At 37.8% G+C, this 25,736-nt stretch overlaps 1 protein-coding gene across 1 annotated transcript in view; it reads left to right on the top strand.

The window, feature by feature from the left end:
• LOC141319879 (protein NLRC3-like) overlaps positions 1–25,736 on the top strand; it is a 352,126-nt gene that overhangs the window by 122,305 nt on the left and 204,085 nt on the right. The gene's annotated exons all lie outside the window — the stretch shown is intronic.

Here is a 25,736-nt window from a genome sequence, read left to right as displayed (position 1 = left end):
GTGAAATGATGGTGTTTCCATTAACCGATGTTATGCGACTGAAACGTAATTATTTCCTCTCGCGATAAGTCACGGCAACAGATTTTTGTGGGATTTTGTCTAGCCTATATTTAATTGAATGTGACCTGTTTCCATTGCCGTTTAGTGAAATATTCCTTTTTCGAATTGCCTGAAAAACCATCTCATGCAAGCTTAAAAACGTTTTTGCGATATATTGGCGTTTTTTCAATGGATGCATTTCTATTAGGCGCTATTTCAATTTAAAGTGTAACAGAAAAGCAGCTAATGTCGATTTAAAAAGTATCGCGAATGACCGCGTTTCCATTAACCGATGTTATGCGGCCGAAACATAATTTTTTCCTCTCGCGATAAGACACGGCAACAGATTTTTGTGGGATTTTGCCTATATTTAATCAAATTGGACCTGTAAATGCGAAAAGAAAAAAAAAAACGTTTTTATTGCCGTTTTGCGAAATATTCCTTTTTGGAACTGCCTAAATAACACCTCATGTGAGCATAACTTTTTTTTGCGATATATGGGCGTTTTTGCACAACTAATGCATTTCCATTAGCCGTATTTTCAATTCGCACAATACGTAAAAAAATAAGTCACGATAAGTCATGGCAACGGATTTTTGTGGGATTTTGTCTAGCCTATATTTAATTGAATATGACCGGTTTCCATTGCCGTTTAGTGAAATATTCCTTTTTCGAATTGCCTGAAAAACCATCTCATGCGAGCTTAAAAACGTTTTTGCGACATATTGGCGTTTTTTCAATGGATGCATTTCCATTAGGCGTTATTTCAATTTAAAGTGTAACAGAAAAGCAGCTAATGTCGATTTAAAAAGTATCGCGAATGACCGCGTTTCCATTAACCGATGTTATGTGGCCGAAACATAATTTTTTCCTCTCGCGATAAGACACGGCAACAGATTTTTGTGGGATTTTGCCTATATTTAATCAAATTGGACCTGTAAATGCGAAATAAAAAAGTTTTCATTGCCGTTTTGCGAAATATTCCTTTTTGGAACTGCCTAAAAAACACCTCATGTGAGCATAACTTTTTTTGCGATATATGGGCGTTTTTGCACAACTAATGCATTTCCATTAGCCGTATTTTCAATTCGCACAATACGTAAAAACATTTTTTTTTTCCTCTCGCGATAAGTCATGGCAACAGATTTTTGTGGGATTTTGTCTAGCCTATATTTAACTGAATATGACCTGTTTCCATTGCCGTTTAGTGAAATATTCCTTTTTCGAATTGCCTGAAAAACCACCTCATGCGAGCTTAAAAACTTTTTTGCAATATATTGGCGTTTTTTCAATGGATGCATTTCCATTAGGCGTTATTTCAATTTAAAGTGTAACAGAAAAGCGATTTAAAAAGTATCGTGAATGACCGTGTTTCCATTAACCGATGTTATGCGATTGAAACTGAAATTTTTCCTCTCGCGATAAGTCACGGCAACATATTTTTGTGGGATTTTGCCTATATTCAATCAAATTGGACCTGTAAATGCGAAAAAAAAAGTTTTCATTGCCGTTTTGCGAAATATTCCTTTTTGGAATTGCCTGAAAAAACACCTCATGCGAGCGGAAAACCTTTCTGCGATATACGGGCGATATATTGGCATATTTTCAATTGCGCAATTTAAAGGGTAATGGAAACGCAGCTTGTGTGTGTTTATTATACTGAACTAAATATGACATAACCCTCCATTTGGGAACATCTAGTGTAAATAAAAAAGAAATCTAGAAATCTAGAAGCTGTTTTGTTCCTCTGCTTCTTTCAGGGCGTTGGGTTTTGGAGTGGGCCAGTATGTCTTCATTCTAAATAGCTTTACACATAAACAATAGGTGTCCTCATTTAGATAACTCGGTAAACATGTTATATTGTAGCTCTGCGTGTTTGTTACACCATAGTAGGTGTGTGTGCACGAGTGCAGCCTGATATTCTGGGAACGGAGGGGTCGTGTTGTTGACCCACCTGCTCCCATCTCTCTTCAGCTGGATCTTGTCGCGTTTCAGCAGCTGCAGCCGCTCACAAAGCACGTCTTTGTAATCCGTCCTGGGTGGACACAAGGAGCAGAGGAAACACAGAGAGGCAGAAACGGCTCATCTTGCCTTCTTCAGAGATTTTACACTGACTGTCCTTCATGGTACTGGATGAACACATACCTTCTTGCCTGACACACACACCTGTTACACGAGGGCAAAACTAACGGACATGTCCAAGTAACCGAACAAAACACTGCTGCACGTAATTTCACATGCAGATGACCAATATTCAAACCTGTGTTTCTCCAGCAGCATGCAAAGCACGTTTGCAAATGTGACCGAGGCAGAAATAGCTGAGCGGCCTGTTTGCTGTACTTTAGTCAAATTTTCAGAATGCGGTAAAAGCATGTGCTACGGTGCATATGTGAGGACTTGAGGCCTGTTTCCAAAACTGCACTGCAAAAAAATGCTTTCCTTACTTTTTTTGGTCTTGTTTCCGGCCAAAATATCTACAAATTCTTAATTTAAGAAGGATTTTCTGGACGAATAAAAAATGTTTTCTTGTTGTCAGAAAAAAAACAAGTCAAAATTAAGAGAGTTTTTACTTACAACAGGCAAAAATACACTTAATTTTGACTAGGTTTTTTTTTCTGATTTTTACTCGTCTAGAAAATCCTTGTTGATTTAAGAATATTTAGATGTTTTGGCTGGAAACAAGACAAAATCTAAGTAACAAAAGTGTTATTATTATTAGGTTTTCACTGCAAAAAAGGATTTTCTTTAGTATTTTTGTCTTGCGTCCTAGTATAAATATCTAAAAACTCTTGAATCAAGATAAAATGACTTATGATATTATGTCTTGTTTTCTGGAAAAAATGATCAAAATTTTGTTAGTTTTTGCTTAAAACAAGCTGAAATATCTGCCAATGGGTAAGAAAAATAATCGTGTTTTCTGTTTGCTTGTTCTAAGCAAAAATCTGCTTAATTTTGACTTGTTTTTTATGAAAACAAAAAATTCTTGTCTAGAAAATCTTTCTTGATTTAGGAACTTTAGCTTTAGAATTAAGATATTTTTGCTTAGCATCTTTAAAAATGCATTTCTTACTTAGATGTTTTGGTCTTGTTTCCAGCCAAAATATCTACAAATTCTTAAATCAAGAAGGATTTTCTAGACGAGTAAAAATTGTCTTGTTTTCAGAAAAAAAAGTTGAAATTAAGTGAATTTTAGCCCGAAACCAGCAAAATAAATCTGCCAATGGGGAAAGAAAATGTTTTTTTATTTCAAAGTAAAAATAAGATTATTTTTCTTACCCCATTGGCAGATAATTTAGCTTGTTTCAAGCTAAAACTCACTTAATTTTAACTTGTTCTTACTGATTTTTACTCGTCTAGAAAATCCTTCTTGATTTAAGATAGCGAGACAAAACTAATAAGACCGCAAAAAAATCCTTTTCTTAGATTTTTTACGTTTTCACTGCAAAAAAATGATTTTCTTTAGTATTTTTGTCTTTTGTTCTAGTATAAATATCTAAAATCTCTTGAATCAAGGTGAATTGACTTTACAAGTAAAATGACTTAAGATATTATGTCTTGTTTTCTGAAAAAAAAAATTAGCAAAATTTAGCAAAACATGCAAAAACCTACTTAATTTTGACTTGTTTTTTATGAAAACAAGATTTTTTTTACTTGTCTAGAAAATCCTTTGTGATTTAAGAATTTAGCCTTAGAATTAAGATTATTTTTCTTACCACTTTGGCAGATATTTTTGCTTAGCATCTTTAAAAATGCATTTCTTACTTAGATTTAGACTTGTTTCCAGCCAAAATATCTACAAATTCTTAAATCAAGAAGGATTTTCTAGACGAGTAAAAATTGTCTTGTTTTCAGAAAAAAAAGTTGAAATTAAGTGAATTTTAGCCCGAAACCAGCTAAATAAATCTGCCAATGGGGGAAGAATTTTTTTTTTATTTCAAAGTAAAAACAAGATTATTTTTCTTACCCCATTGGCAGATAATTTAGCTGGTTTCAAGCTAAAATTCACTTAATTTTCACTTAAGTTTTTACTGATTATTACTCGTCTAGAAAATCCTTCTTGATTTAAGATAACACGACAAAACTAATAATAAGACCTCAAAAAATACTTTTCTTAGATTTTTTACGTTTTCACTGCAAAAAAATGATTTTCTTTAGTACTTTTGTCTTTTGTTCTAGTATAAATATCTAAAAACTCTTGAATCAAGGTGAATTGACTTTACAAGTAAAATGACTTAAGATGTTATGTCTTGTTTTCTGAAAAAAAAAATGATCAAAATTTTGTTAGTTTTTGCATAAAACAAGCTGAAATATCTGCCAATGGGGCAAGAAAATAATCTTGTTTTCAGTTTGTTTGTTCTAAGCAAAAACCTACTTAATTTTGACTTGTTTTTTATGAAAACAATTTTTTTTTTTACTTGTCTGGAAAATCCTTTTTGATTTAAGAATTTAGCCTTAGAATTAAGATAATTATTCTTACCCCATTGGCAGATATTTTTGCTTAGCATCTTTAAAAATGCATTTCTTACTTAGATGTTTTGTCTTGTTTCCAGCCAAAATATCTAAATATTCTTAAATCAAGACGGATTTTCTAGACGATTTTCTAGAGTTAAAATTAAGTAAAAAATTAAGTGAATTTTTGCTTGAAACCAGCAAAATAAATCTGCCAATGGGGGAAGAAAAACAATCTTATTTCAAACAGAAAACAAGATCATTATTCTTACCCCATTGGAAGATAATTTAGCTTTTTTTCCAACAAAAACGCACTTAATTTTGACTATTTAATTTTTACTCATGTAGAAAATCCTTGTTGATTTAAGAATTTTGGCTGGAAACAAGACCCAAAATCTAAGTAACAAACGCATTTTCACAGTGTTATTATTAGTTTTAAGTTTTCACTGCAAAAAATGAATTTTCTTTAGTATTTTTGTCTTGCATTCTAGTATAAATATCTAAACTCTTGAATTAAGATGAATTTACTTTACAAGTAAAATTACTTAATTACATTAAGATGTTATGTCTTGTTTTCTGAAAAAAAAAATCAAAACTTTATTTGTTTTTGCTTAATTTTGACTTTTTTTTTACTTGTCTAGAAAATTAAGAATTTAGCCGTAGAATTAAGATATTTTTGCTTAACATCTTTACACTGAAAAAAATGCTTTTTTTTTACTTAGATTTTTAGATTATTTAAAGATTCTTAAATCAAAAAGGATTTTCAAATTATTTTCTTGTTTTCAGAAAAAACAAGTCAAAATTCAGTGAGTTTTTACTTAGAACAAGCAAAAGCGCACTTAATTTTGACTTGTTTTTTCCTCAATTTTATTTGTCTAGAAAATCCTTCTTGATTAAAGAATTTTTAGATTTTTTTGTCTTACTTCCAGCCAAAATATCTAAGTATTAAAAGCCTCAGAGAAGAAAGTACACAAATGTTTTTCAGCACTGCAAAAACTTTTCTTACTTTTATTTATTTTTTTGGTCTTGTTTCCAGCCAAAATGTCTAAAACTTGTTAAATCAAGAAGGAATTTCTAGACGAGTAAAAATTATTGTCTTGTTTTCTTCATTTTTACTCGTCTAGAAAATCCTTCTTGATTTAACAAGTTTTAGTGAAGAAAAGTGAAGTTGGACATCTCCCATGGCCTGCATAGTCACCAGATCTGAATATTATTGTGCCACTTTGGGGTGTTTTGGAGGAGCGAGTCAGATAACATTTTCCTACACCAGAATCATATAGTGACCTGACCCCTGATCTGCAAGAGGAGAATGGCTCAAAATGCCTTTGGCAGCTGTGCAGGACTTGTATATGACAATTCCAAAGACGAAATGCTCTATTGGCCAAAAAAAGGAGGCCCAACACCATACTAACTGTGGTCTAAAACCAGGTGTTTCAGTTTCATTGTCCAACCCCTGTATATATATATATATATATATATATATATATATTTTTTTTTTTTTTTTTTTTTTTTTTTGCTTAAGTCTTATGCTAAAATGCTTTTTTAACATAAATATGTTAAAAACAATGCAATGACAAAGCAAAAATCATACACTGTATTGCCAAAAGTATTGGGACACCCCCTTGTAATGAACAGGTTTGACTAATTTAGTGATTTCCATGAGTGCTAATATTAATCTTTAAGCATAAAATGAGATATGGTAGGGATTGTGTGCTTCTGATTTTATAGCAACAATCGTTAAGTTGACTTGAGAAAGCCAACTCACTGAAATGCTATTTAAACTTAGTTATTCTTCTGAGACTAAATTTCTGACTCCTCCTAGAGCTTTAATTCTTCCAACTCCAAACTCAGGCCAGATCTTCAGACTGATCTGAATCCCGTTGCTGGATTTTTTCTAACTGATCCGACTTACGCTTTTCCTAAAAATGAGGATTAAAACGGGAAACAATCCCATAGACTTACATTGAGGGAATGTTCAAATGATCAACACTATTCAAACTCCAACTGACAAAACATGTTAGAAACATGCTTCTAACATGCTGACAACTTGCTAATCATGCTAAAAATATGCTAGTGACATGCTAATCATACTAGAGGCAGACTACCCTGCTGAAAAAAACTGCTAAAACCAGCCTAGGCTGGTAAGGCAGGTTTTAGCTGGTGGTTTCCCAGTCTGACCAGCTAAAACCAGCCTAACCAGGCTGAGAAAGTGGCCAAAACCCCTCTAAAACCAGCCTGCTGACCAGCGAAAACCGGCCTAGGCTGGTGGGTTGGTTTTAGCTAGTCTCCCAGCCTGGTAAGGCTGGTTTTAGCTGGTGGTTTCCCAGTCTGACCAGCTAAAACCAGCCTACCAGGCTGAGAAAGTGGCCAAAACCCCTCTAAAACCAGCCCGCAGACCAGCTATGACCAGCGAAATCCAGCCTAGGCTGGTGGGCTGGTTTTAGCTAGTCTCCCAGCCTGGCTAGGCTGGTAAGGCTGGTTTTAGCTGGTGGTTTCCCAGTCTGGCCGGCTAAAACCAGCCTACCAGGCTGAGAAAGTGGCCAAAACCCCTCTAAAACCAGCCCGCAGACCAGCTATGACCAGCAAAATCCAGCCTAGGCTGGTGGGCTGGTTTTAGCTAGTCTCCCAGCCTGGCTAGGCTGGTAAGGCTGGTTTTAGCTGGTGGTTTCCCAGTCTGGCCGGCTAAAACCAGCCTAACCAGGCTGAGAAAGTGGCCAAAACCCCTCTAAAACCAGCCTGCTGACCAGCTATGACCAGCGAAAACCAGCCTAGGCTGGTGGGCTGGTTTTAGCTAGTCTCCCAGCCTGGTAAGGCTGGTTTTAGCTGGTGGTTTCCCAGTCTGACCAGCTAAAACCAGTCTAACCAGGCTGAGAAAGTGGCCAAAACCCCTCTAAAACCAGCCTGCTGACCAGCGAAAACCGGCCTAGGCTGGTGGGTTGGTTTTAGCTAGTCTCCCAGCCTGGTAAGGCTGGTTTTAGCTGGTGGTTTCCCAGTCTGACCAGCTAAAACCAGCCTACCAGGCTGAGAAAGTGGCCAAAACCCCTCTAAAACCAGCCCGCAGACCAGCTATGACCAGCGAAATCCAGCCTAGGCTGGTGGGCTGGTTTTAGCTAGTCTCCCAGCCTGGCTAGGCTGGTAAGGCTGGTTTTAGCTGGTGGTTTCCCAGTCTGGCCGGCTAAAACCAGCCTACCAGGCTGAGAAAGTGGCCAAAACCCCTCTAAAACCAGCCCGCAGACCAGCTATGACCAGCAAAATCCAGCCTAGGCTGGTGGGCTGGTTTTAGCTAGTCTCCCAGCCTGGCTAGGCTGGTAAGGCTGGTTTTAGCTGGTGGTTTCCCAGTCTGGCCGGCTAAAACCAGCCTAACCAGGCTGAGAAAGTGGCCAAAACCCCTCTAAAACCAGCCTGCTGACCAGCTATGACCAGCGAAAACCAGCCTAGGCTGGTGGGCTGGTTTTAGCTAGTCTCCCAGCCTGGTAAGGCTGGTTTTAGCTGGTGGTTTCCCAGTCTGACCAGCTAAAACCAGTCTAACCAGGCTGAGAAAGTGGCCAAAACCCCTCTAAAACCAGCCTGCTGACCAGCGAAAACCGGCCTAGGCTGGTGGGTTGGTTTTAGCTAGTCTCCCAGCCTGGTAAGGCTGGTTTTAGCTGGTGGTTTCCCAGTCTGACCAGCTAAAACCAGCCTACCAGGCTGAGAAAGTGGCCAAAACCCCTCTAAAACCAGCCCGCAGACCAGCTATGACCAGCGAAATCCAGCCTAGGCTGGTGGGCTGGTTTTAGCTAGTCTTTCAGCCTGGCTAGGCTGGTAAGGCTGGTTTTAGCTGGTGGTTTCCCAGTCTGGCCGGCTAAAACCAGCCTACCAGGCTGAGAAAGTGGCCAAAACCCCTCTAAAACCAGCCCGCAGACCAGCTATGACCAGCAAAATCCAGCCTAGGCTGGTGGGCTGGTTTTAGCTAGTCTCCCAGCCTGGCTAGGCTGGTAAGGCTGGTTTTAGCTGGTGGTTTCCCAGTCTGGCCGGCTAAAACCAGCCTAACCAGGCTGAGAAAGTGGCCAAAACCCCTCTAAAACCAGCCTGCTGACCAGCTATGACCAGCGAAAACCAGCCTAGGCTGGTGGGCTGGTTTTAGCTAGTCTCCCAGCCTGGTAAGGCTGGTTTTAGCTGGTGGTTTCCCAGTCTGACCAGCTAAAACCAGTCTAACCAGGCTGAGAAAGTGGCCAAAACCCCTCTAAAACCAGCCTGCTGACCAGCGAAAACCGGCCTAGGCTGGTGGGTTGGTTTTAGCTAGTCTCCCAGCCTGGTAAGGCTGGTTTTAGCTGGTGGTTTCCCAGTCTGACCAGCTAAAACCAGCCTACCAGGCTGAGAAAGTGGCCAAAACCCCTCTAAAACCAGCCCGCAGACCAGCTATGACCAGCGAAATCCAGCCTAGGCTGGTGGGCTGGTTTTAGCTAGTCTCCCAGCCTGGCTAGGCTGGTAAGGCTGGTTTTAGCTGGTGGTTTCCCAGTCTGGCCGGCTAAAACCAGCCTACCAGGCTGAGAAAGTGGCCAAAACCCCTCTAAAACCAGCCCGCAGACCAGCTATGACCAGCAAAATCCAGCCTAGGCTGGTGGGCTGGTTTTAGCTAGTCTCCCAGCCTGGCTAGGCTGGTAAGGCTGGTTTTAGCTGGTGGTTTCCCAGTCTGGCCGGCTAAAACCAGCCTAACCAGGCTGAGAAAGTGGCCAAAACCCCTCTAAAACCAGCCTGCTGACCAGCTATGACCAGCGAAAACCAGCCTAGGCTGGTGGGCTGGTTTTAGCTAGTCTCCCAGCCTGGTAAGGCTGGTTTTAGCTGGTGGTTTCCCAGTCTGACCAGCTAAAACCAGTCTAACCAGGCTGAGAAAGTGGCCAAAACCCCTCTAAAACCAGCCTGCTGACCAGCGAAAACCGGCCTAGGCTGGTGGGTTGGTTTTAGCTAGTCTCCCAGCCTGGTAAGGCTGGTTTTAGCTGGTGGTTTCCCAGTCTGACCAGCTAAAACCAGCCTACCAGGCTGAGAAAGTGGCCAAAACCCCTCTAAAACCAGCCCGCAGACCAGCTATGACCAGCGAAATCCAGCCTAGGCTGGTGGGCTGGTTTTAGCTAGTCTTTCAGCCTGGCTAGGCTGGTAAGGCTGGTTTTAGCTGGTGGTTTCCCAGTCTGGCCGGCTAAAACCAGCCTACCAGGCTGAGAAAGTGGCCAAAACCCCTCTAAAACCAGCCCGCAGACCAGCTATGACCAGCAAAATCCAGCCTAGGCTGGTGGGCTGGTTTTAGCTAGTCTCCCAGCCTGGCTAGGCTGGTAAGGCTGGTTTTAGCTGGTGGTTTCCCAGTCTGGCCGGCTAAAACCAGCCTAACCAGGCTGAGAAAGTGGCCAAAACCCCTCTAAAACCAGCCTGCTGACCAGCTATGACCAGCGAAAACCAGCCTAGGCTGGTGGGCTGGTTTTAGCTAGTCTCCCAGCCTGGTAAGGCTGGTTTTAGCTGGTGGTTTCCCAGTCTGACCAGCTAAAACCAGTCTAACCAGGCTGAGAAAGTGGCCAAAACCCCTCTAAAACCAGCCTGCTGACCAGCGAAAACCGGCCTAGGCTGGTGGGTTGGTTTTAGCTAGTCTCCCAGCCTGGTAAGGCTGGTTTTAGCTGGTGGTTTCCCAGTCTGACCAGCTAAAACCAGCCTACCAGGCTGAGAAAGTGGCCAAAACCCCTCTAAAACCAGCCCGCAGACCAGCTATGACCAGCGAAATCCAGCCTAGGCTGGTGGGCTGGTTTTAGCTAGTCTCCCAGCCTGGCTAGGCTGGTAAGGCTGGTTTTAGCTGGTGGTTTCCCAGTCTGGCCGGCTAAAACCAGCCTACCAGGCTGAGAAAGTGGCCAAAACCCCTCTAAAACCAGCCCGCAGACCAGCTATGACCAGCAAAATCCAGCCTAGGCTGGTGGGCTGGTTTTAGCTAGTCTCCCAGCCTGGCTAGGCTGGTAAGGCTGGTTTTAGCTGGTGGTTTCCCAGTCTGGCCGGCTAAAACCAGCCTAACCAGGCTGAGAAAGTGGCCAAAACCCCTCTAAAACCAGCCTGCTGACCAGCTATGACCAGCGAAAACCAGCCTAGGCTGGTGGGCTGGTTTTAGCTAGTCTCCCAGCCTGGTAAGGCTGGTTTTAGCTGGTGGTTTCCCAGTCTGACCAGCTAAAACCAGTCTAACCAGGCTGAGAAAGTGGCCAAAACCCCTCTAAAACCAGCCTGCTGACCAGCGAAAACCAGCCTAGGCTGGTGGGCTGGTTTTAGCTAGTCTCCCAGCCTGGCCAGGCTGATTTTAGCTGGTGGTTTCCCAGTCTGACCAGCTAAAACCAGCCTAACCAGGCTGAGAAAGTGGCCAAAACCCCTCTAAAACCAGCCTGCTGACCAGCTATGACAAGCTAACCTCTTTTTAGCTGTTTTTTTTTTCACCAGGGAACAATCAAACGTAAAACTTTTTAAGACTTTTTAAACACTTCAAACTTTTTAAAACATTGTGGTTCGGCTTTCTCAAGCCAACTTAAAGTTTGTCTAGACAAACTTTTTTGTCTAGTTTATAATAAACACAATTGAGCTAAACTAACACTACACAGTTTTAAAGTTGCTAGACTTCAAGTTATTAACAGAAATAGTCAATAATGAACCTGTTTGAGAGAACGGTTCCTATAATAATGAATATATTTACACATCTTTCGGTCACAAACTGATTGATAACTACTCGAGGGGTTTAGCATAGAGCATGCACTAAATAACAAACAAATGAAAGATAACTGCTGACATTTAAAAGCCACTATTAAAGCAATTTTAAATGATACTGAAGAAGATATGGGGAAAAAAACATAGTTTGTCCCTTTTATTCACCTCACCTCTTAACGGCTCAGAGGAAATGTCCAGGAAGTGACATCTCTCCCACACATGTCAGCTGGACTGGGCTGCTGCCAAACACACACACACACACACACACACACACACACACACACACACACACACACACACACATACAGACACATCATGCATGATCAAAAGACTTTAATATTACTCTAAAAATGCTCATACTAATGTCATAGTAATGCCATAAACACTTTTCAGGCCCTTATGAAATGTTCTAACATTTTAATGCACCCTCATGTCTCTCCAAAAACATTTGCGTGTGTTTTTTTTTTTTCCATAAAAGGGGAAAACACAATTTGTGATTCAGCATGAGTCAACTGGTTAATGCTTTGAATACCTGTAAGACACACACACGCGCACGCACACATTTTATCGCTTTTCGGCAGGTGAAGATTTGCATCCAGTGAGAGTGACTGTCAGCAGTTCAAAATAGTGAAGTGAGAGCGAGCCGTATACCGGTTGAACTAACTGACAAATTTAACTATTCCTAATGAAGACACACACAGAAGAGGAACAAACCCTATATGATAACTCTAGTAGGAAGTTTTTTCTGGACCAAAGTATATGCAAGGAATAAACTAAACGTTTTGCACGTTATAGAAACTGTTTGTGCGCATTTGTACTTTTATTCACTCATCACACAAGATACACCTGTCATTTTTTTCAAATAATTTAAAGGTGAAAGGTAGTGAAAGTACAGTACCCTGCTGAAAAAAACAGCATATGTTGGTTAGGTATGTTTTGGTGCTGGGATGCTGGTTTTAGCTGGTTTATGCTGTTGCTTTGCTGGTTTCTGTTGCCCCTTTGCTGGTTTATGCTGGCCCTTTGCTGGTTTATGCTGGTCCTTTGCTGGTTTCTGTTGGCCCTTTGCTGGTTTATGATGGTCCTTTGCTGGTTTATGCTGGTCCTTTGCTGGTTAATGCTGGCCCTTTGCTGGTTTATGCTGGTCCTTTGCTGGTTTCTGTTGGCCCTTTGCTGGTTTATGCTGGCCCTTTGCTGGTTTCTGTTGGCCCTTTGCTGGTTTATGCTGGTCCTTTGCTGGTTTCTGTTGGCCCTTTGCAGGTTTATGCTGGCCCTTTGCTGGTTTATGCTGGTCATTTGCTGGTTTATGCTGGCCCTTTGCTGGTTTATGCTGGTCATGTTGCTAGTCAAGGACAAGGACCAGCATAAACCAGCAAAGGATCAGGCTCTTAATGCATGTTTTTTCTTTCTGGAGCATCAGTGAGTGTTTGAACCTTCTGTAAAAGTTGCATATGAGTCCCTCAGTTGTCCTCAGTGTGAAAAGATGAATCTCAAATCATACAGTCATTGTTGGAAAGGGTTCAAATACACAAAAGTGTTGAAAAACCAAAGAATTTGTGAGACCTGAAGACATTTTCTTTTGTTAAAGGTACATTAAATTCAGAAAGATTTTCTGTTTTCTGAAGTTTTTCACATCAATATCCACTTCACAAAGCAATGACAAGGCAAAAATCACATTTGTGATCATTTTGCCTATTTGTAACAGAGAACAGATGCTCCAGAAGTAAAAACAATGCATTAAGAGCTGGGGGGGGGGGGGGGGGGTGAAAACTTTTGAACAGAATGAAGATATGCACATTTTTCCTATTTTGCCTCAATATCTTTTCTCTAATTGTTTCATTTAGTACTTCACTTCAGAAACTACAGAAGATACTTACATGTTTCCCTAAAAAAAACAATTTTTCGGATAATCTTAATTCTTTTCTAAAGTTTTCACCCCCCACTTTAATGCATTGTGTTTCCTTCTGGAGCATCAGTGAGTGTTTGAACCTTCTGTAATAGTTGCATATGAGTCCCTCAGTTGTCCTCAGCGTGAAAAGATGGATCTCTAAACCATACAGTCGTGGTTGGAAAGGGTTCAAATACGCAAAAATGCTGGAAAACCAAAGAATTTGTGGGACCTGAAGGATTTTTCCTGAAGAACCTAAGAACAATTCAACATCTAATGTCCAATAATGATAGTTTGTGGTTTTTAGGTTATGTAACCAAAATCCAACATTACATCAAAGTCAAATTTGGGTCCTATATATTGATATCTGCAGGGTTCCAACAATACTTTGACCCCAAGGACACCATTGACACAATATAAGAGTGGACTTGAACCCAGTCAACCATCTCTGAAGAAACCCAAAAATGATGGTCCCCATCCGACCTGACAGAGCTTGAGAAGCCCACAATCCAGGTAAGCTTGTCATATCAAGCCCAAAAAGACTTTAAGAGGTTTTAATTGCTGCCAAATGTGCTTCAACTAAACACTGAGTTTATTCTTCTAATAAATTTGTAATTTATTTCAGCGGGATGCTGCTGATAAGGCTGTTGATGGGAATGCTGGGTTTTGCGATGGAACAAGACAAGCCCGTAGAAAGCTGAGGAGTCCCTTGTGATCGTGTGTTTGTGCGGAGACATCCCGTTTCCCGTAAAAAGCGCAGGGGTGGATCGCAGTGCTCGGAAACAAACGTCCCATGCAAATTAAATTCAACATGAAAATTAGGAAGTTGATTTATGAGAATATGGGATCAAAAAGACAGACGAGTTGGAAGACGGAGGATGCCGCAACTTTTATCCGGACCATATGGAGTGGGAACGGGGGGGTGGTGATAATGCGTGTCCTTAGCTGTCCCATTGCAGAACTCAAGCGGAGAATTTACTACGCTCTTTAAAGCGCTTAACCTGTCACGTTCGGAAAACAGTGCGGAGGCCAAACGACTTTCAGATATTGGTGCACATTGCACAAAACTTTCATTCCTTCAGAACGAGAACATGTCTTTCCGTTGACGCCCAGCTATTGATCTGAACGATCTGACCTGTGGCTGAACATTATCCCTTCAGCGTGAGCTTGAACAAACAAGACAGTGAAGTATCTGGGAATAAACACATACAACCAATAAAATCTGGAAGTAGTTGAACTCTCTTCCACACAATGGCTTCGAGCCAGTTCACTCGGAGCCCTTCACACTAATTGTTTCCTTCAGTCTGAATCCGCTCCTCTCAACATCTCCCACTAATACGTTTAAACAAAGCCTCTAATTAGAACAGTAAACCTATCATTGAGATGAATGACTTTAGGTTAGTTTGAGGGCAGAGATCGGTGTGAGGGTCAGACTAACATCCGAGGTCAGCTGATCAAACACTTTAATGACTGGATTGCTATATTTTGGGCAGTTTGCACAGCTAGTACACAACATTTCAACTCTTCTGTCACATGACCTCCAGTCAGTCAAATTTAAACCAGCAAAGGACCATCTTAAACCAGTTAAAGACCAGTATAAGTAAGCAAAGGACCATCTTAAACCAGCTAAAGACCAGTATAAACCAGCAAAGGACCATCTTAAACCAGCTAAAGACCAGCATAAACCAGCAAATGGCCATCTTAAACCAGTTAAAGACCAGCATAAACCAGCAAATGGCCATCTTAAACCAGCTAAAGACCAGCATAAACCAGCAAAGGGCCATCTTAAACCAGTTAAAGACCAGCATAAGCCAGCAAAGGGCCATCTTAAACCAGCTAAAGACCAGCATAAACCAGCAAAGGGCCATCTTAAACCAGCTAAAGACTGGTATAAACCAGCAAAGGGCCATCTTGAACCAGCTAAAGGCCGGTATAAACCAGCTAAAGGCCGGTATAAACCAGCAAAGGGCCATCTTAAACCAGTTAAAGAGCAGTAAAAGTAAGCAAAGGACCATCTTAAACCAGCAAAGGACCATCTTAAACCAGCTAAAGACCGGTATAAACCAGCAAAGGGCCATCTTGAACCAGCTAAAGACCGGTATAAATCAGCAAAGGGCCATCTTAACCAATTAAAAACCAGTATAAGTAAGCAAAGGACCATCTTAAACCAGCAAATGACCATCTTAAACCAGCTAAAGACCGGTATAAACCAGCAAAGGGCCATCTTAAACCAGCTAAAGACCGGTATAAACCAGCAAAGGGCCATCTTAAACCAGTTAAAGACCAGCATAAACCAGCAAAGGGCCATCTTAAACCAGCTAAAGACCAGCATAAACCAGCAAATGGCCATCTTAAACCAGCTAAAGACCAGCATAAACCAGCAAAGGGCCATCTTAAACCAGTTAAAGACCAGCATAAGCCAGCAAAGGGCCATCTTAAACCAGCAAAGGGCCATCTTAAACCAGCTAAAGACCAGCATAAACCAGCAAAGCGCCATCTTAAACCAGCAAAGGGCCATCTTAAACCAGCTAAAGACCAGCATAAACCAGCAAAGCGCCATCTTAAACCAGCAAAGGGCCATCTTAAACCAGCTAAAGACCAGCATAAACCAGCAAAGCGCCATCTTAAACCAGTTAAAGACCAGCATAAACCAACAAAGGGCCATCTTAAACCAGTTAAAGACCAGCATAAACCAGCAAAGCGCCATCTTAAACCAGCAAAGGGCCATCTTAAACCAGCTAAAGACCAGCATAAACCAGCAAAGGACCAGCATTTTTATGAACAGCATGGTAGTGTTTTACTCTGAATATAAGGGCTTCACCTTCAGAAATGGAGAAAAGTTTAGAAAGGATAAACACACAGAAGTCTGGTTTGAGTGCGGCTGTGACTCTGAGGGCAGGATGAGGACACTCCAGTGAAACTGTAGTCTGTTCAGAGTATGGTTTGCCTCGAGTGACAAGCTGTTTAGTCTGAAAGAGCAACAGTGACTTAGTTACGTCAAAATTTCACAACCCTTTGCTTTGATGGGATAAAAACACACAGAGATGCAATGCACACACTCTTATTGCTCTCTAAACACTAATAAAGGATCAGTCCAAACCAATTAGACCTTTTTCTTGTGTGGAAGACAAAAGGAGATATTTAACAGAATGTTCTCACTGCTCTTTTTCATGCAATGAAACCATAGAGCACCCAAGAACTTTCAATAAAAATAAAACACTCCTTGTGTTTTGAAGTCATTCCTCAGCATTTGTTTGAGAAACAGACAGAAACTGTGGCGGTTACAAATATTGTCTCCATCACAGCTCTCAAAATTTGCATATATCTTAATATTGCGTGTCAAAATGGGCCATATTAGGTCAGTTATGCCTATTTTCATTGATTCTTTAAAAGTGAGATTTTAAGCAAGAGAAATTCTTATTGTGGGTACATAACAAGGACTATAGATATACAACTAGATAAAAAAGATTGTCAAGACAAACTTTAACTTGGCTTGAAAAAGCCTGATCAGAAAGTGTAAAAAAGTTTAAAAGTTTTAGAAATTTTATGGTTTTTAGTCTGAAAAAGATTGTTTGAAGTTGTTTTAATGCTTAAAGCTTGACTGATTTCAAGGCAACAGTCTGTCAGATGGATGGATAAAAGCATGTTTTAGCATGTTCCTAGCATGTTTCTAACTTATTTAGCATGTTACTAGCATGTTGCTAGCATGTTTCTGCTTTATTTAACATGTTATTAGCATGTAGCTAGCATGATTAGCCAGTTACTAGCATGTTGTTAACATGATTAGCATGTCGTTAGCCTGTTTCTAACATGATTAGCATGTTACTAGCATGTTGTTAGCCTTTTTCTGTTTAATTTAAGATGTTATTACTATGTAGCTAGCATGATTAGCCAGTTACTAACATGTTGCTAGCATGTTTTTAAATTATTTAGCATGTTTCTAGCATTTAGCTACCATGATTAACCAGTTACTAGCATGTTGTTAACATGTTTCTAACTTATTACTGTTACTAACACGTTGCTAGCATTTTCTGCTTAATTTAACATGTTATTAGCATGTAGCTAGCATGATGGCACCTGTTATTAACACAATAACACCTGTATTTAACACAATTAGCAAGTTACTAGCGTGTTTCTAACATGATTAGCATGTCGTTAGCCTGCTTGTAACATGATTAGCCTTAGAATGTCGCTAGCATGATGTTAGCATTAGTATCCTGTTATTAACACAATTAGCAAGTTATTAGCATGTCGCTAACATTATGTTAGCATTAATGTCCTGTTGTTAGCACAGTTGACAAGTTACAAGCATGATTAGAATGTCGCTAGCATGTTAACATTAGTAGCCTGTTATTAGCAGAATTAACATGCCGTTAGCCTGTTTCTAACATGATTAGCCTGTTACTAGCATGATTAGAATGTCGCTAGCAAGATGTTAGCATTAGTAGCCTGTTATTAACCCAATTAGTTATTAACATATTTCTAGCATGATTAGCATGTCGTTACCCTGTTTCTAACATGATTAGCCTGTTACTAGCATGATTAGAATGGCGCTATGCTAATCATGCTAAACATGATGTTAACATTAGTAGCCTGTTGTTAGTATGATTAGCAAGTTATTAGCATGATTAACATGTTAGCATGTTTCTAGCTTGATTAGCGTGTTGTTAACATGTCATTAGCATGATTATAATGTCGTTAGCATGATGTTAGCATTAGTCTGTTGTTAGCGTGATTGGCTTGTTATTAACATGTTTCTAGCATGATTAGCATATTGTTAGCCTGTTTCTAACATGGTTAGGATGTTACATGTGTTGTTAGCCATTCTACCATGATTAGCATGTTGTTAGCATGTTATTAACATGATTAGAATGTCGTTAGCATGATGTTAGCATTAGCCTGTTGTTAGCATGATTGGCACGTTATTAACATGTTTCTACTATGATTAGCATGTTGTTAGCCTGTTTCTAACATGGTTAGGATGTTACATGCGTTGTTAGCCATTCTACCATGATTAGCATGTTGTTAGCATGTTATTAACATGATTAGAATGTTGTTAGCATGATGTTGGCATTAGTCTGTTGTTAGCGTGATTGGCTTGTTATTAACATGTTTCTAGCATTATTAGCATGTTGTTAGCCTGTTTCTAACATGGTTAGGATGTTACATGCGTTGTTAGCCATTCTAACATGATTAGCATGTTGTTAGCATGTTATTAACCTGATTAGAATGACGTTAGCATGATGTTAGCATTAGCCTGTTAGCATGATTGGCTTGTTATTAACATGTTTCTACTATGATTAGCATGTTGTTAGCCTGTTTCTAACACGGTTAAGATGTTACATGCGTTGTTAGCCATTCGACCATGATTAGCATGTTGTTAGCATGTTATTAACATGATTAGAATGTTGTTAGCATGATGTTAGCATTAGCCTGTTGTTATCATTATTGACACGTTATTAGCATGTTTCTAGCATGATTAGCATGTCGTTACCCTGTTCCTAACATGATTAGCCTGTTACTAGCATCTTGCTAACATGATTAGAGTCTTGATTAGCATGTGTCCATCTTTATGTGTGAGCGGTTGTGTTTGTGACAGGAGGGTCACTGATAGATGTTTAATTTGGGGGTTAAATCATCTTTTAATCTCTTCTAAAAGCTATGGACAGCATATGAACTATTACAGAAGGATAACTGCAGGACAGTAATGGTGAGATAAACAGTTCCATCCATTGAATGTTTCTGATTGTCTGCGTCTGACAGGAACTGGTCCGGACAAACACATCTAGATCTAGGCAGACACTAAACCAAGAGTCTCCCCTGAGAATGAAAGCCTTCTGTGTCTCTGGGACACGCTGAGTTCATGCACGCCTCTCTAGTCCTCCTCTGTGACTCTGTGTTTCTCCTTCTCCTGTTCTACAAGTGAAGGCCACAATACAGAGCGTTCTGGAGTCATTGTTGTCTCATCTGTAACCTCTGTTGACACTCTTACTCTCAGACGCTTTCAAACCAGTTCCAGCGCTTGTCATCAACTCAAACCAGCTGTGGCCAGGGCTTCCTTTCCTTTCCAAGACTTTCAAGAGCTGAAACTGAATATTCCTGCTTTTTTTCCCAGTGTTTGAATATAAATTGTGGGTGAACATGAACTGACTTTACAAGCACACTGATCACGCTGCAAAAATAATGCTACTTTTTTGTCATGTAAAAATGAAGAAATATGTCTTTTCTTGACCGTACATGTCACTAAGTCCCCTGTCTATACATTTACTGAAAATTAATGGCTTTTTATTCTTGATTTGTTATCTGAAAATCTGTTATTGGATCAACGCTATTGCACACTCCAAAAAAATGCTTTTCTTACTTAGATTTTTTCTCTTGTTTCCAGCCAAAAATAGCTGCCATAAAAAATTTTCTCGTTTTCAGAAAAAAAGAAGAAGTTAAAATTAAGTGAGTTTTTGCTTGAAACAAGGGGTAAGAAAAAAAAATCTTACTTCAAGCAGACAACTAGATTATTTTTCTTACCCCACTGGCAGATTATTTTGCTTGTTCTAAGCAAAAACTCCTACTAAAAACAAGACAATAATTTTTACCTGGCTAGAAAATCCTTCGTGTTTCAAGAATGTTTAGATATTTCGGCTGGAAACAAGACAAAAAAATCTAAGTAAGAAAAGCATTTTTTGCGGTGCAATGAAGCAAGAAAACAGAAAACAAGATTTTTTTTCTTACCCGATTGGCAGATAATTTTGCTTGTTTCAAGTGAAAACTCACTTAATTTTGACTTGTTTTTTTTCTGAAAACAAGACAATTTTTACTCATCTAGAAAATCCTTCTTGATTTAAGAATTTTTAGATATTTTGGCTGGAAACAAGACAAAACATCTAAGTAAGAAAATATTTTTTTGCAGTGAAGGAAATAATTTTACTATTTACAAGGATTTAAATATATCTTATAAGTTTTGAGTTTTCAAGATTTTCGTATTTTTGTCTTGCGTTCTAGTATAAACATCTAAAAGCTCTTGAATCAAGAATGAAGTAAAATGACAATCAACATTTTGTTGTTTTTTGCTTAAAACAAGCAAAAATATCTGCCAATGGAGTAAGAATAAAATAATATTGTTTTCTGTTTTTTTGTGCCATTGTCAGATATTTTAGCTTGTTTTAAGCAAAAACTAACAACATTTTTTATCATTTTTAAAGTCATTTTACTCGTAACGTAAATTCATCTAGATTCATGAGTTTTTAGATATTTATACTAGAACAAAAGACAAAAATAAGAAAATCTAGAAAACTCAAAACGTATAATAAGATATATTTAAATCCTTTTAAACAGCAAAATTATTTCCTTCACTGCAAAAAATGCTTTTCTTACTTAGATTTTTGTCTTGTTTCCAGCCAAAATATCTAAAAATTCTTAAATCAAGAAGGATTTTCTGGACAACTAAAATCTATTGTCTTGTTTTCAGAAAAAAGTCAAAATTAAGTTTTTGCTTGAAACAAGATTTATTTTCTTACCCCATTGGCAGATTATTTTGTTTGTTTGAAGCAAAAACGCACATAATTTTGACTTGTTTTTGACTTTTGTAGTAAACCTTTCTTGATTTAAGGACTTTTAGATATTTTGGCTGGAAACAAGACAAAAAATCAGTAAAGAAAAGCATTTTTTGTGGTGTTATTATTAGTTTTAAGTTTTCTCTGCAAAAAATGATAGTATTTCGTAGTTTTGTCTTTTGTTTAGTGCAAAGTATCTAAAAACTCATAAGTCTAGATGAATTTACTTTAGGAGTAAAATGACTTTAAAATTATACTTTTTTTTTTTTACATTTTTGCTGAAAACAAGCTAAAATATCTGTCAATGGCGCTAGAAAACAGAAAACAAGATTATTTACGCCATTTGCATATTATTTAGCTTTTTTCCCAGCAAAAACTCACTTCATTTGAACTTTTTTTTTTTTTTTCAGAAAACAAGACAATAATTTTTACTGGTCCAGAAAATCTTTCTTGATTTAAGAATTTTTAGATATTTCGCCTGGAAACAAGACAAAAAAGCAGTAAAGAAAAGCATTTTTTTTTTTTTTTTTTTTTTTGTGGTGGTATTATTAGTTTTAAGTTTTCTCTGCAAAAAAATGATAGTATTTCATATTTTTGTCTTTTGTTCTAGTATATATATATATATATATATATATATATACATAAACTTATGAATCTAGATTAATTTATTAAAAATGATTAAAGTTTTTGTTAGTTTTTGCTTAAAACAAGCAAAAATATCTGCCAATGAGGCAAGAAAACAGAAAACAAGATTATTTTTCTTACCCCATTGGCAGATAATTTTGCTTGTTTCAAGCAAAAATGCATTTAATTTTGACTATTTTTTTTTTTCTTCTGAAAACAAGACAATAATTTTTACTCCTCTAGAAAATCCTTAGATATTTTGGCTGGAAACAAGACAAAAAAATCTATCTAAGAAAAACATTTTTTTGCAATGAAGGAAATAATTTTACTGTTTACAAGGATTTAAATATATCTTATAAGTTTTGAGTTTTCTTGACTTTCTTATTTTTGTCTTGCGTTCTAGTATAAATATCTAAAAACTCTTGAATCAAGAATGAAGTAAAATGACTTGGAAAAAAAAACAATCAAAATGTTCTTGTTTTTTGCTTAAAACAAGCAAAAATATCTGCCAATGGCGCAAGAAAACAGAAAATTGGCAGATAATTTTCCTTAACATCTTTATCAAGCAAGTAGTTCCTTAAGGCGAGACACTGCAGGTGAATAGGGTAAAAAAAAAAAAACTAATAGTTATTGCCTTACTTAGTCAGTTGATTGATTACATTAATAATTGCAAACATTTTTTGTATTACAAGTTTTCTGAAATGTTAGGTTTAAAAATGCAAATGAGCCATTATTTAATGAAATATGCGCTAATTTGCACACATTTCTACTACAAAAATCGAAACATTGGATCAAGTCCGTTTCAAAATTGTTACATTTTTATATATTGGACACATTGGAGATCTCATTTTGTCACTCCATAATTCATAAAATATTTAGAACAGACAGAAAACATATTTTTTTCAATTTGTGGGGGAATAAAATGTATACAACCAAGCGAATCATATATAAACAAATCCCTCTGTAAAAGCCTTCAGGATATAGACAAGAATACAAATGTAAAGTTTGGTTTGTGTAAGTGCTACTGAAGTGGAGATTTATGGCTCAGTGTATTAGAAAAAACTCTTGGGCTTTTAGAAAATATGCATTATAATTGAAATCTATTGACACAAATAGATAAAGTGCTATAAAAGAAACACTTAACACTGTCTTTTGGATGTTGGATGTGTTGGAACACAGCCCAAATGTTCAAACTTGACAGGTGCATGAAAAAATAGCATTTTTGCCTGCCTCCCCTTAATAGATAACAAAAAAACATGACTGAAAGAAAATGAAGCGATGACAGTGGATGTTGATTGATAAATGAGTGTTAAAGACAGATTAGTCAAACAAATGCAGCACTCGTCCAGCTCACTGAAAACAAATGTCTCGCCAAAGTCTCAAATAAACACTGAAGACGCTTCAGTCATTACATCACTGGCTATGATCAGCCCTACCACAATAAGAAAAGACTTGTCTTTCATATGCAATGATTTCAGATTTACAACAATAATACTGTACACTTAGTGTAAGCTTAATGTATAACCCACTTACTGCATTACAAGCAATCCTCGGTTTATGTTTGCAAATGAACAAATCCAAACGTCTCATTCTGCTCCGATATTCCAACGCTCTTTACGGCTCAGAGCAAACTCCAATGTCTGACAAAGCGAGGCATTGTCTTTTCATGAGAAAGCTGTTTGATAAAATCATTTGCAATACACACTGCCACAAAGACAGTGATTCAGCCTCCACTTTTATCTGCATGTGTCTCTCATGATTAGCATTAAGCAACGATTTCAAAAGTGAAACGTGTGCATTTTATTATGTCAGAAAGGTAGGCCTCAAGTTTTCTAAAGGCCTTTATTATCATGTTCCGTTAGGAGAGGAATATTCTTTTGCTCATTTTGAGAACGTCACCTGAACATCTCAAGATGTCCAACCATTTTATCACACACTGAAAGATGAAGTGTGTGGCTTTGGCAGATATAGGTAATAATGCATGTGAGCAACTATGGTCGCAGACACACAGTCAACTTGCAAGGGTTCGTGTACTGACTTAAATCTTTCCAATATGGCAGATGACTCAGCAGCCCAGAGATGGAAGAAAGGAAAAAGAGACCAGAAAGAAAAAACAAAACAAAAGAAACACAGAAATTCTAGTTACAAACCTTCAACTTTGAATCATTAAAACCATTCAAAATGGTTTCCTGTGGTGTATTTGGGAACATATTCAATAAGGATTTAGTGGATTTACCAAGCCAACAATAGAAGGCGACCAATTACCAGTAGAGACCAACAGTTTCCATTAAAAACCAATACAAGTCCCATTACAACAACTACAAATTCTGCAATGGTTTCTGTTGTTTTTTTTTGTCAGCAGGGATGAGGTATGAATTGAATCTGGATTGGACAAAAGATAAGAGAAAATGTAGATGCATAGTATAGAGCTTTAAAATATCACTATTGAGGTTCATTTAAAGTGTTTAGTAAAAAAAAGGAGGCAAAAAAAGTTTTACTATATTAAGTAAAGATTGTGTTCTATTAAGACGAGACACTGCAGGTGAATAGGGTACCTTACTTACTCAGTTGATTCATTACTTTTTTTATCACAAGTTTTCTAAAAGTTAGGTTTAAATATGCAGATGAGCCATTATTTAATGAAATATGCACTAATTTGCATACATTTCCAGTGCAAAAAATCTAAACACTGGATATGAGTCAGATTCAAAATTCTTGTTTAATTTTTTGACATATTAGAGTCAGATGTTTGCACAGACGAATCTCATATTGTCACTCCATAATTTAGAAAATACTTAGAATGGACAGAAAACGATCAAATCAAGCAAATTATATATGAATAAATCCCTTCAGGATATAGACAGGAATAAAAATGTGAAGTGTGGTGTGTGCAAGTGCTACTGAAGTGGAGATTTATGGCTCAGTGTAGAAGAAAAAACTCTTGGCCTTTAAAAATCTGCAATGTAATTGAAATCTATTGACACAAATAGATAAAGTGCTATAAAAGAAACGCTTAACGCTGTCTTTTGGGTGCCATTTTCCTTCCACAATGGAGAAAACACTATGAAAAACCAAAAAGCCCAAAATCTCAAACTTGACCGGTGCATGAAAAAACAGTGTCTCCCCTTAAGATATTTAGTAAATGTCCTACGATAAATATATCAAAACTTAATTTTTGATTAGTAATATGCATTGCTAAGAACTTTATTTGCACAACTTTAAAGGTGATTTTCTCAGTATTTAGATTTTTTTTTTTTATATTCCAGATTGCCTAATATTATCCTGCTTTAACAAGCAATGCATCAATAAAAAGCTTTCTTTATTAAGATGATGTATAAATCTCAGTTAAAAAGAAAATGACCCTTATGACTGGTTTTGGGGTTCAGGGTCACATAAGAATTGGGACCATTTGGACAACTTTAAAGGCGATTTTCTCAATATTTTTATTTTTTTTGCACCCTTGTTTTCCAGATTTTAAAAAAGTTGTATCTCAGCTAAATATTGTCCCATCCTAACAAACCATACATCAATGGAAAGCTTATTTATTCAGCTTTATCTGATTATTCTGATGATGCATAAATCTCAATTTCAAAAAAATGACCCTTATGACTGGTTTTGGTTTTGTGGTCCAGGCTCACATAAAAATTGGATTCAGATGAAAACAATACCGAAAATTAAATAAAAGATCTTGGTACACTCTAAGAAATGCTTTTCTAGCTTAGATTTGCTTTGTCTTGCTTCCAGAATATATTTCCAAAACATCTAAAAATTCTTAAATCAAGAAGGATTTTCTAGACGAGTAAAAACTATTTTCTTGTTTTCAGAAAAAAAAGAAGTCAAAATTAAGTGCATTTTTGCTTGAAACAAGCAAAATAATCTGACAAATGGGGTGAGAAAAATATCTTATTTCAAACAGACAAAACAACTCTAGAAAATCCTTCTTGATTTAAGAATTTTAAGAATAAAATCTAAGCTAGAAAAGCATTTTTTGCAGTGTGCCTTTTTATGTTTATTTATTTGAAGGCATCTGAAATTTAGGTTTTTGGTGGTAATAATAAGACAAAATAACCTAAAAATGTTTTCAGAATAAAACAAGTCATAATTAAGCTAAATAATCAGCCAATGGGGTTAGCAAAAAAATCTTATTTCAAACAGACAAAACAAGTTTATATTTCTTACCCAATTGGCAGATTATTTCGCTTGTTTCAAGCAAAAACACACTGAATTTTTACTTTTTTTTCTGAAAACAAGAAGTAAAATCCTTCTCGATTTAAGAATTTCTAGATATTTTGGCTGGAAACAAGCTAGAAAAGCAATTGCAAGTTCAAAACCAAAAATTGGCCCACTTTACCTGAACTCACAGAGTGAAAAGTATCAGATTACCTCATTGTGAAACGTGTTTAACCAATGGGAAGTGGTCACGGCTAACCAGTCCACCAACGAGAGGCCGCGGGAGGAGTGACTATCCATCCGCCTGAAAGCGCTTCAAA

Source organism: Garra rufa, chromosome 1 (assembly GCF_049309525.1).
Source record: "Garra rufa chromosome 1, GarRuf1.0, whole genome shotgun sequence".
NCBI classification, from domain to species: domain Eukaryota; kingdom Metazoa; phylum Chordata; class Actinopteri; order Cypriniformes; family Cyprinidae; genus Garra; species Garra rufa.
This window is presented reverse-complemented; position numbering and strand designations above follow the sequence as displayed.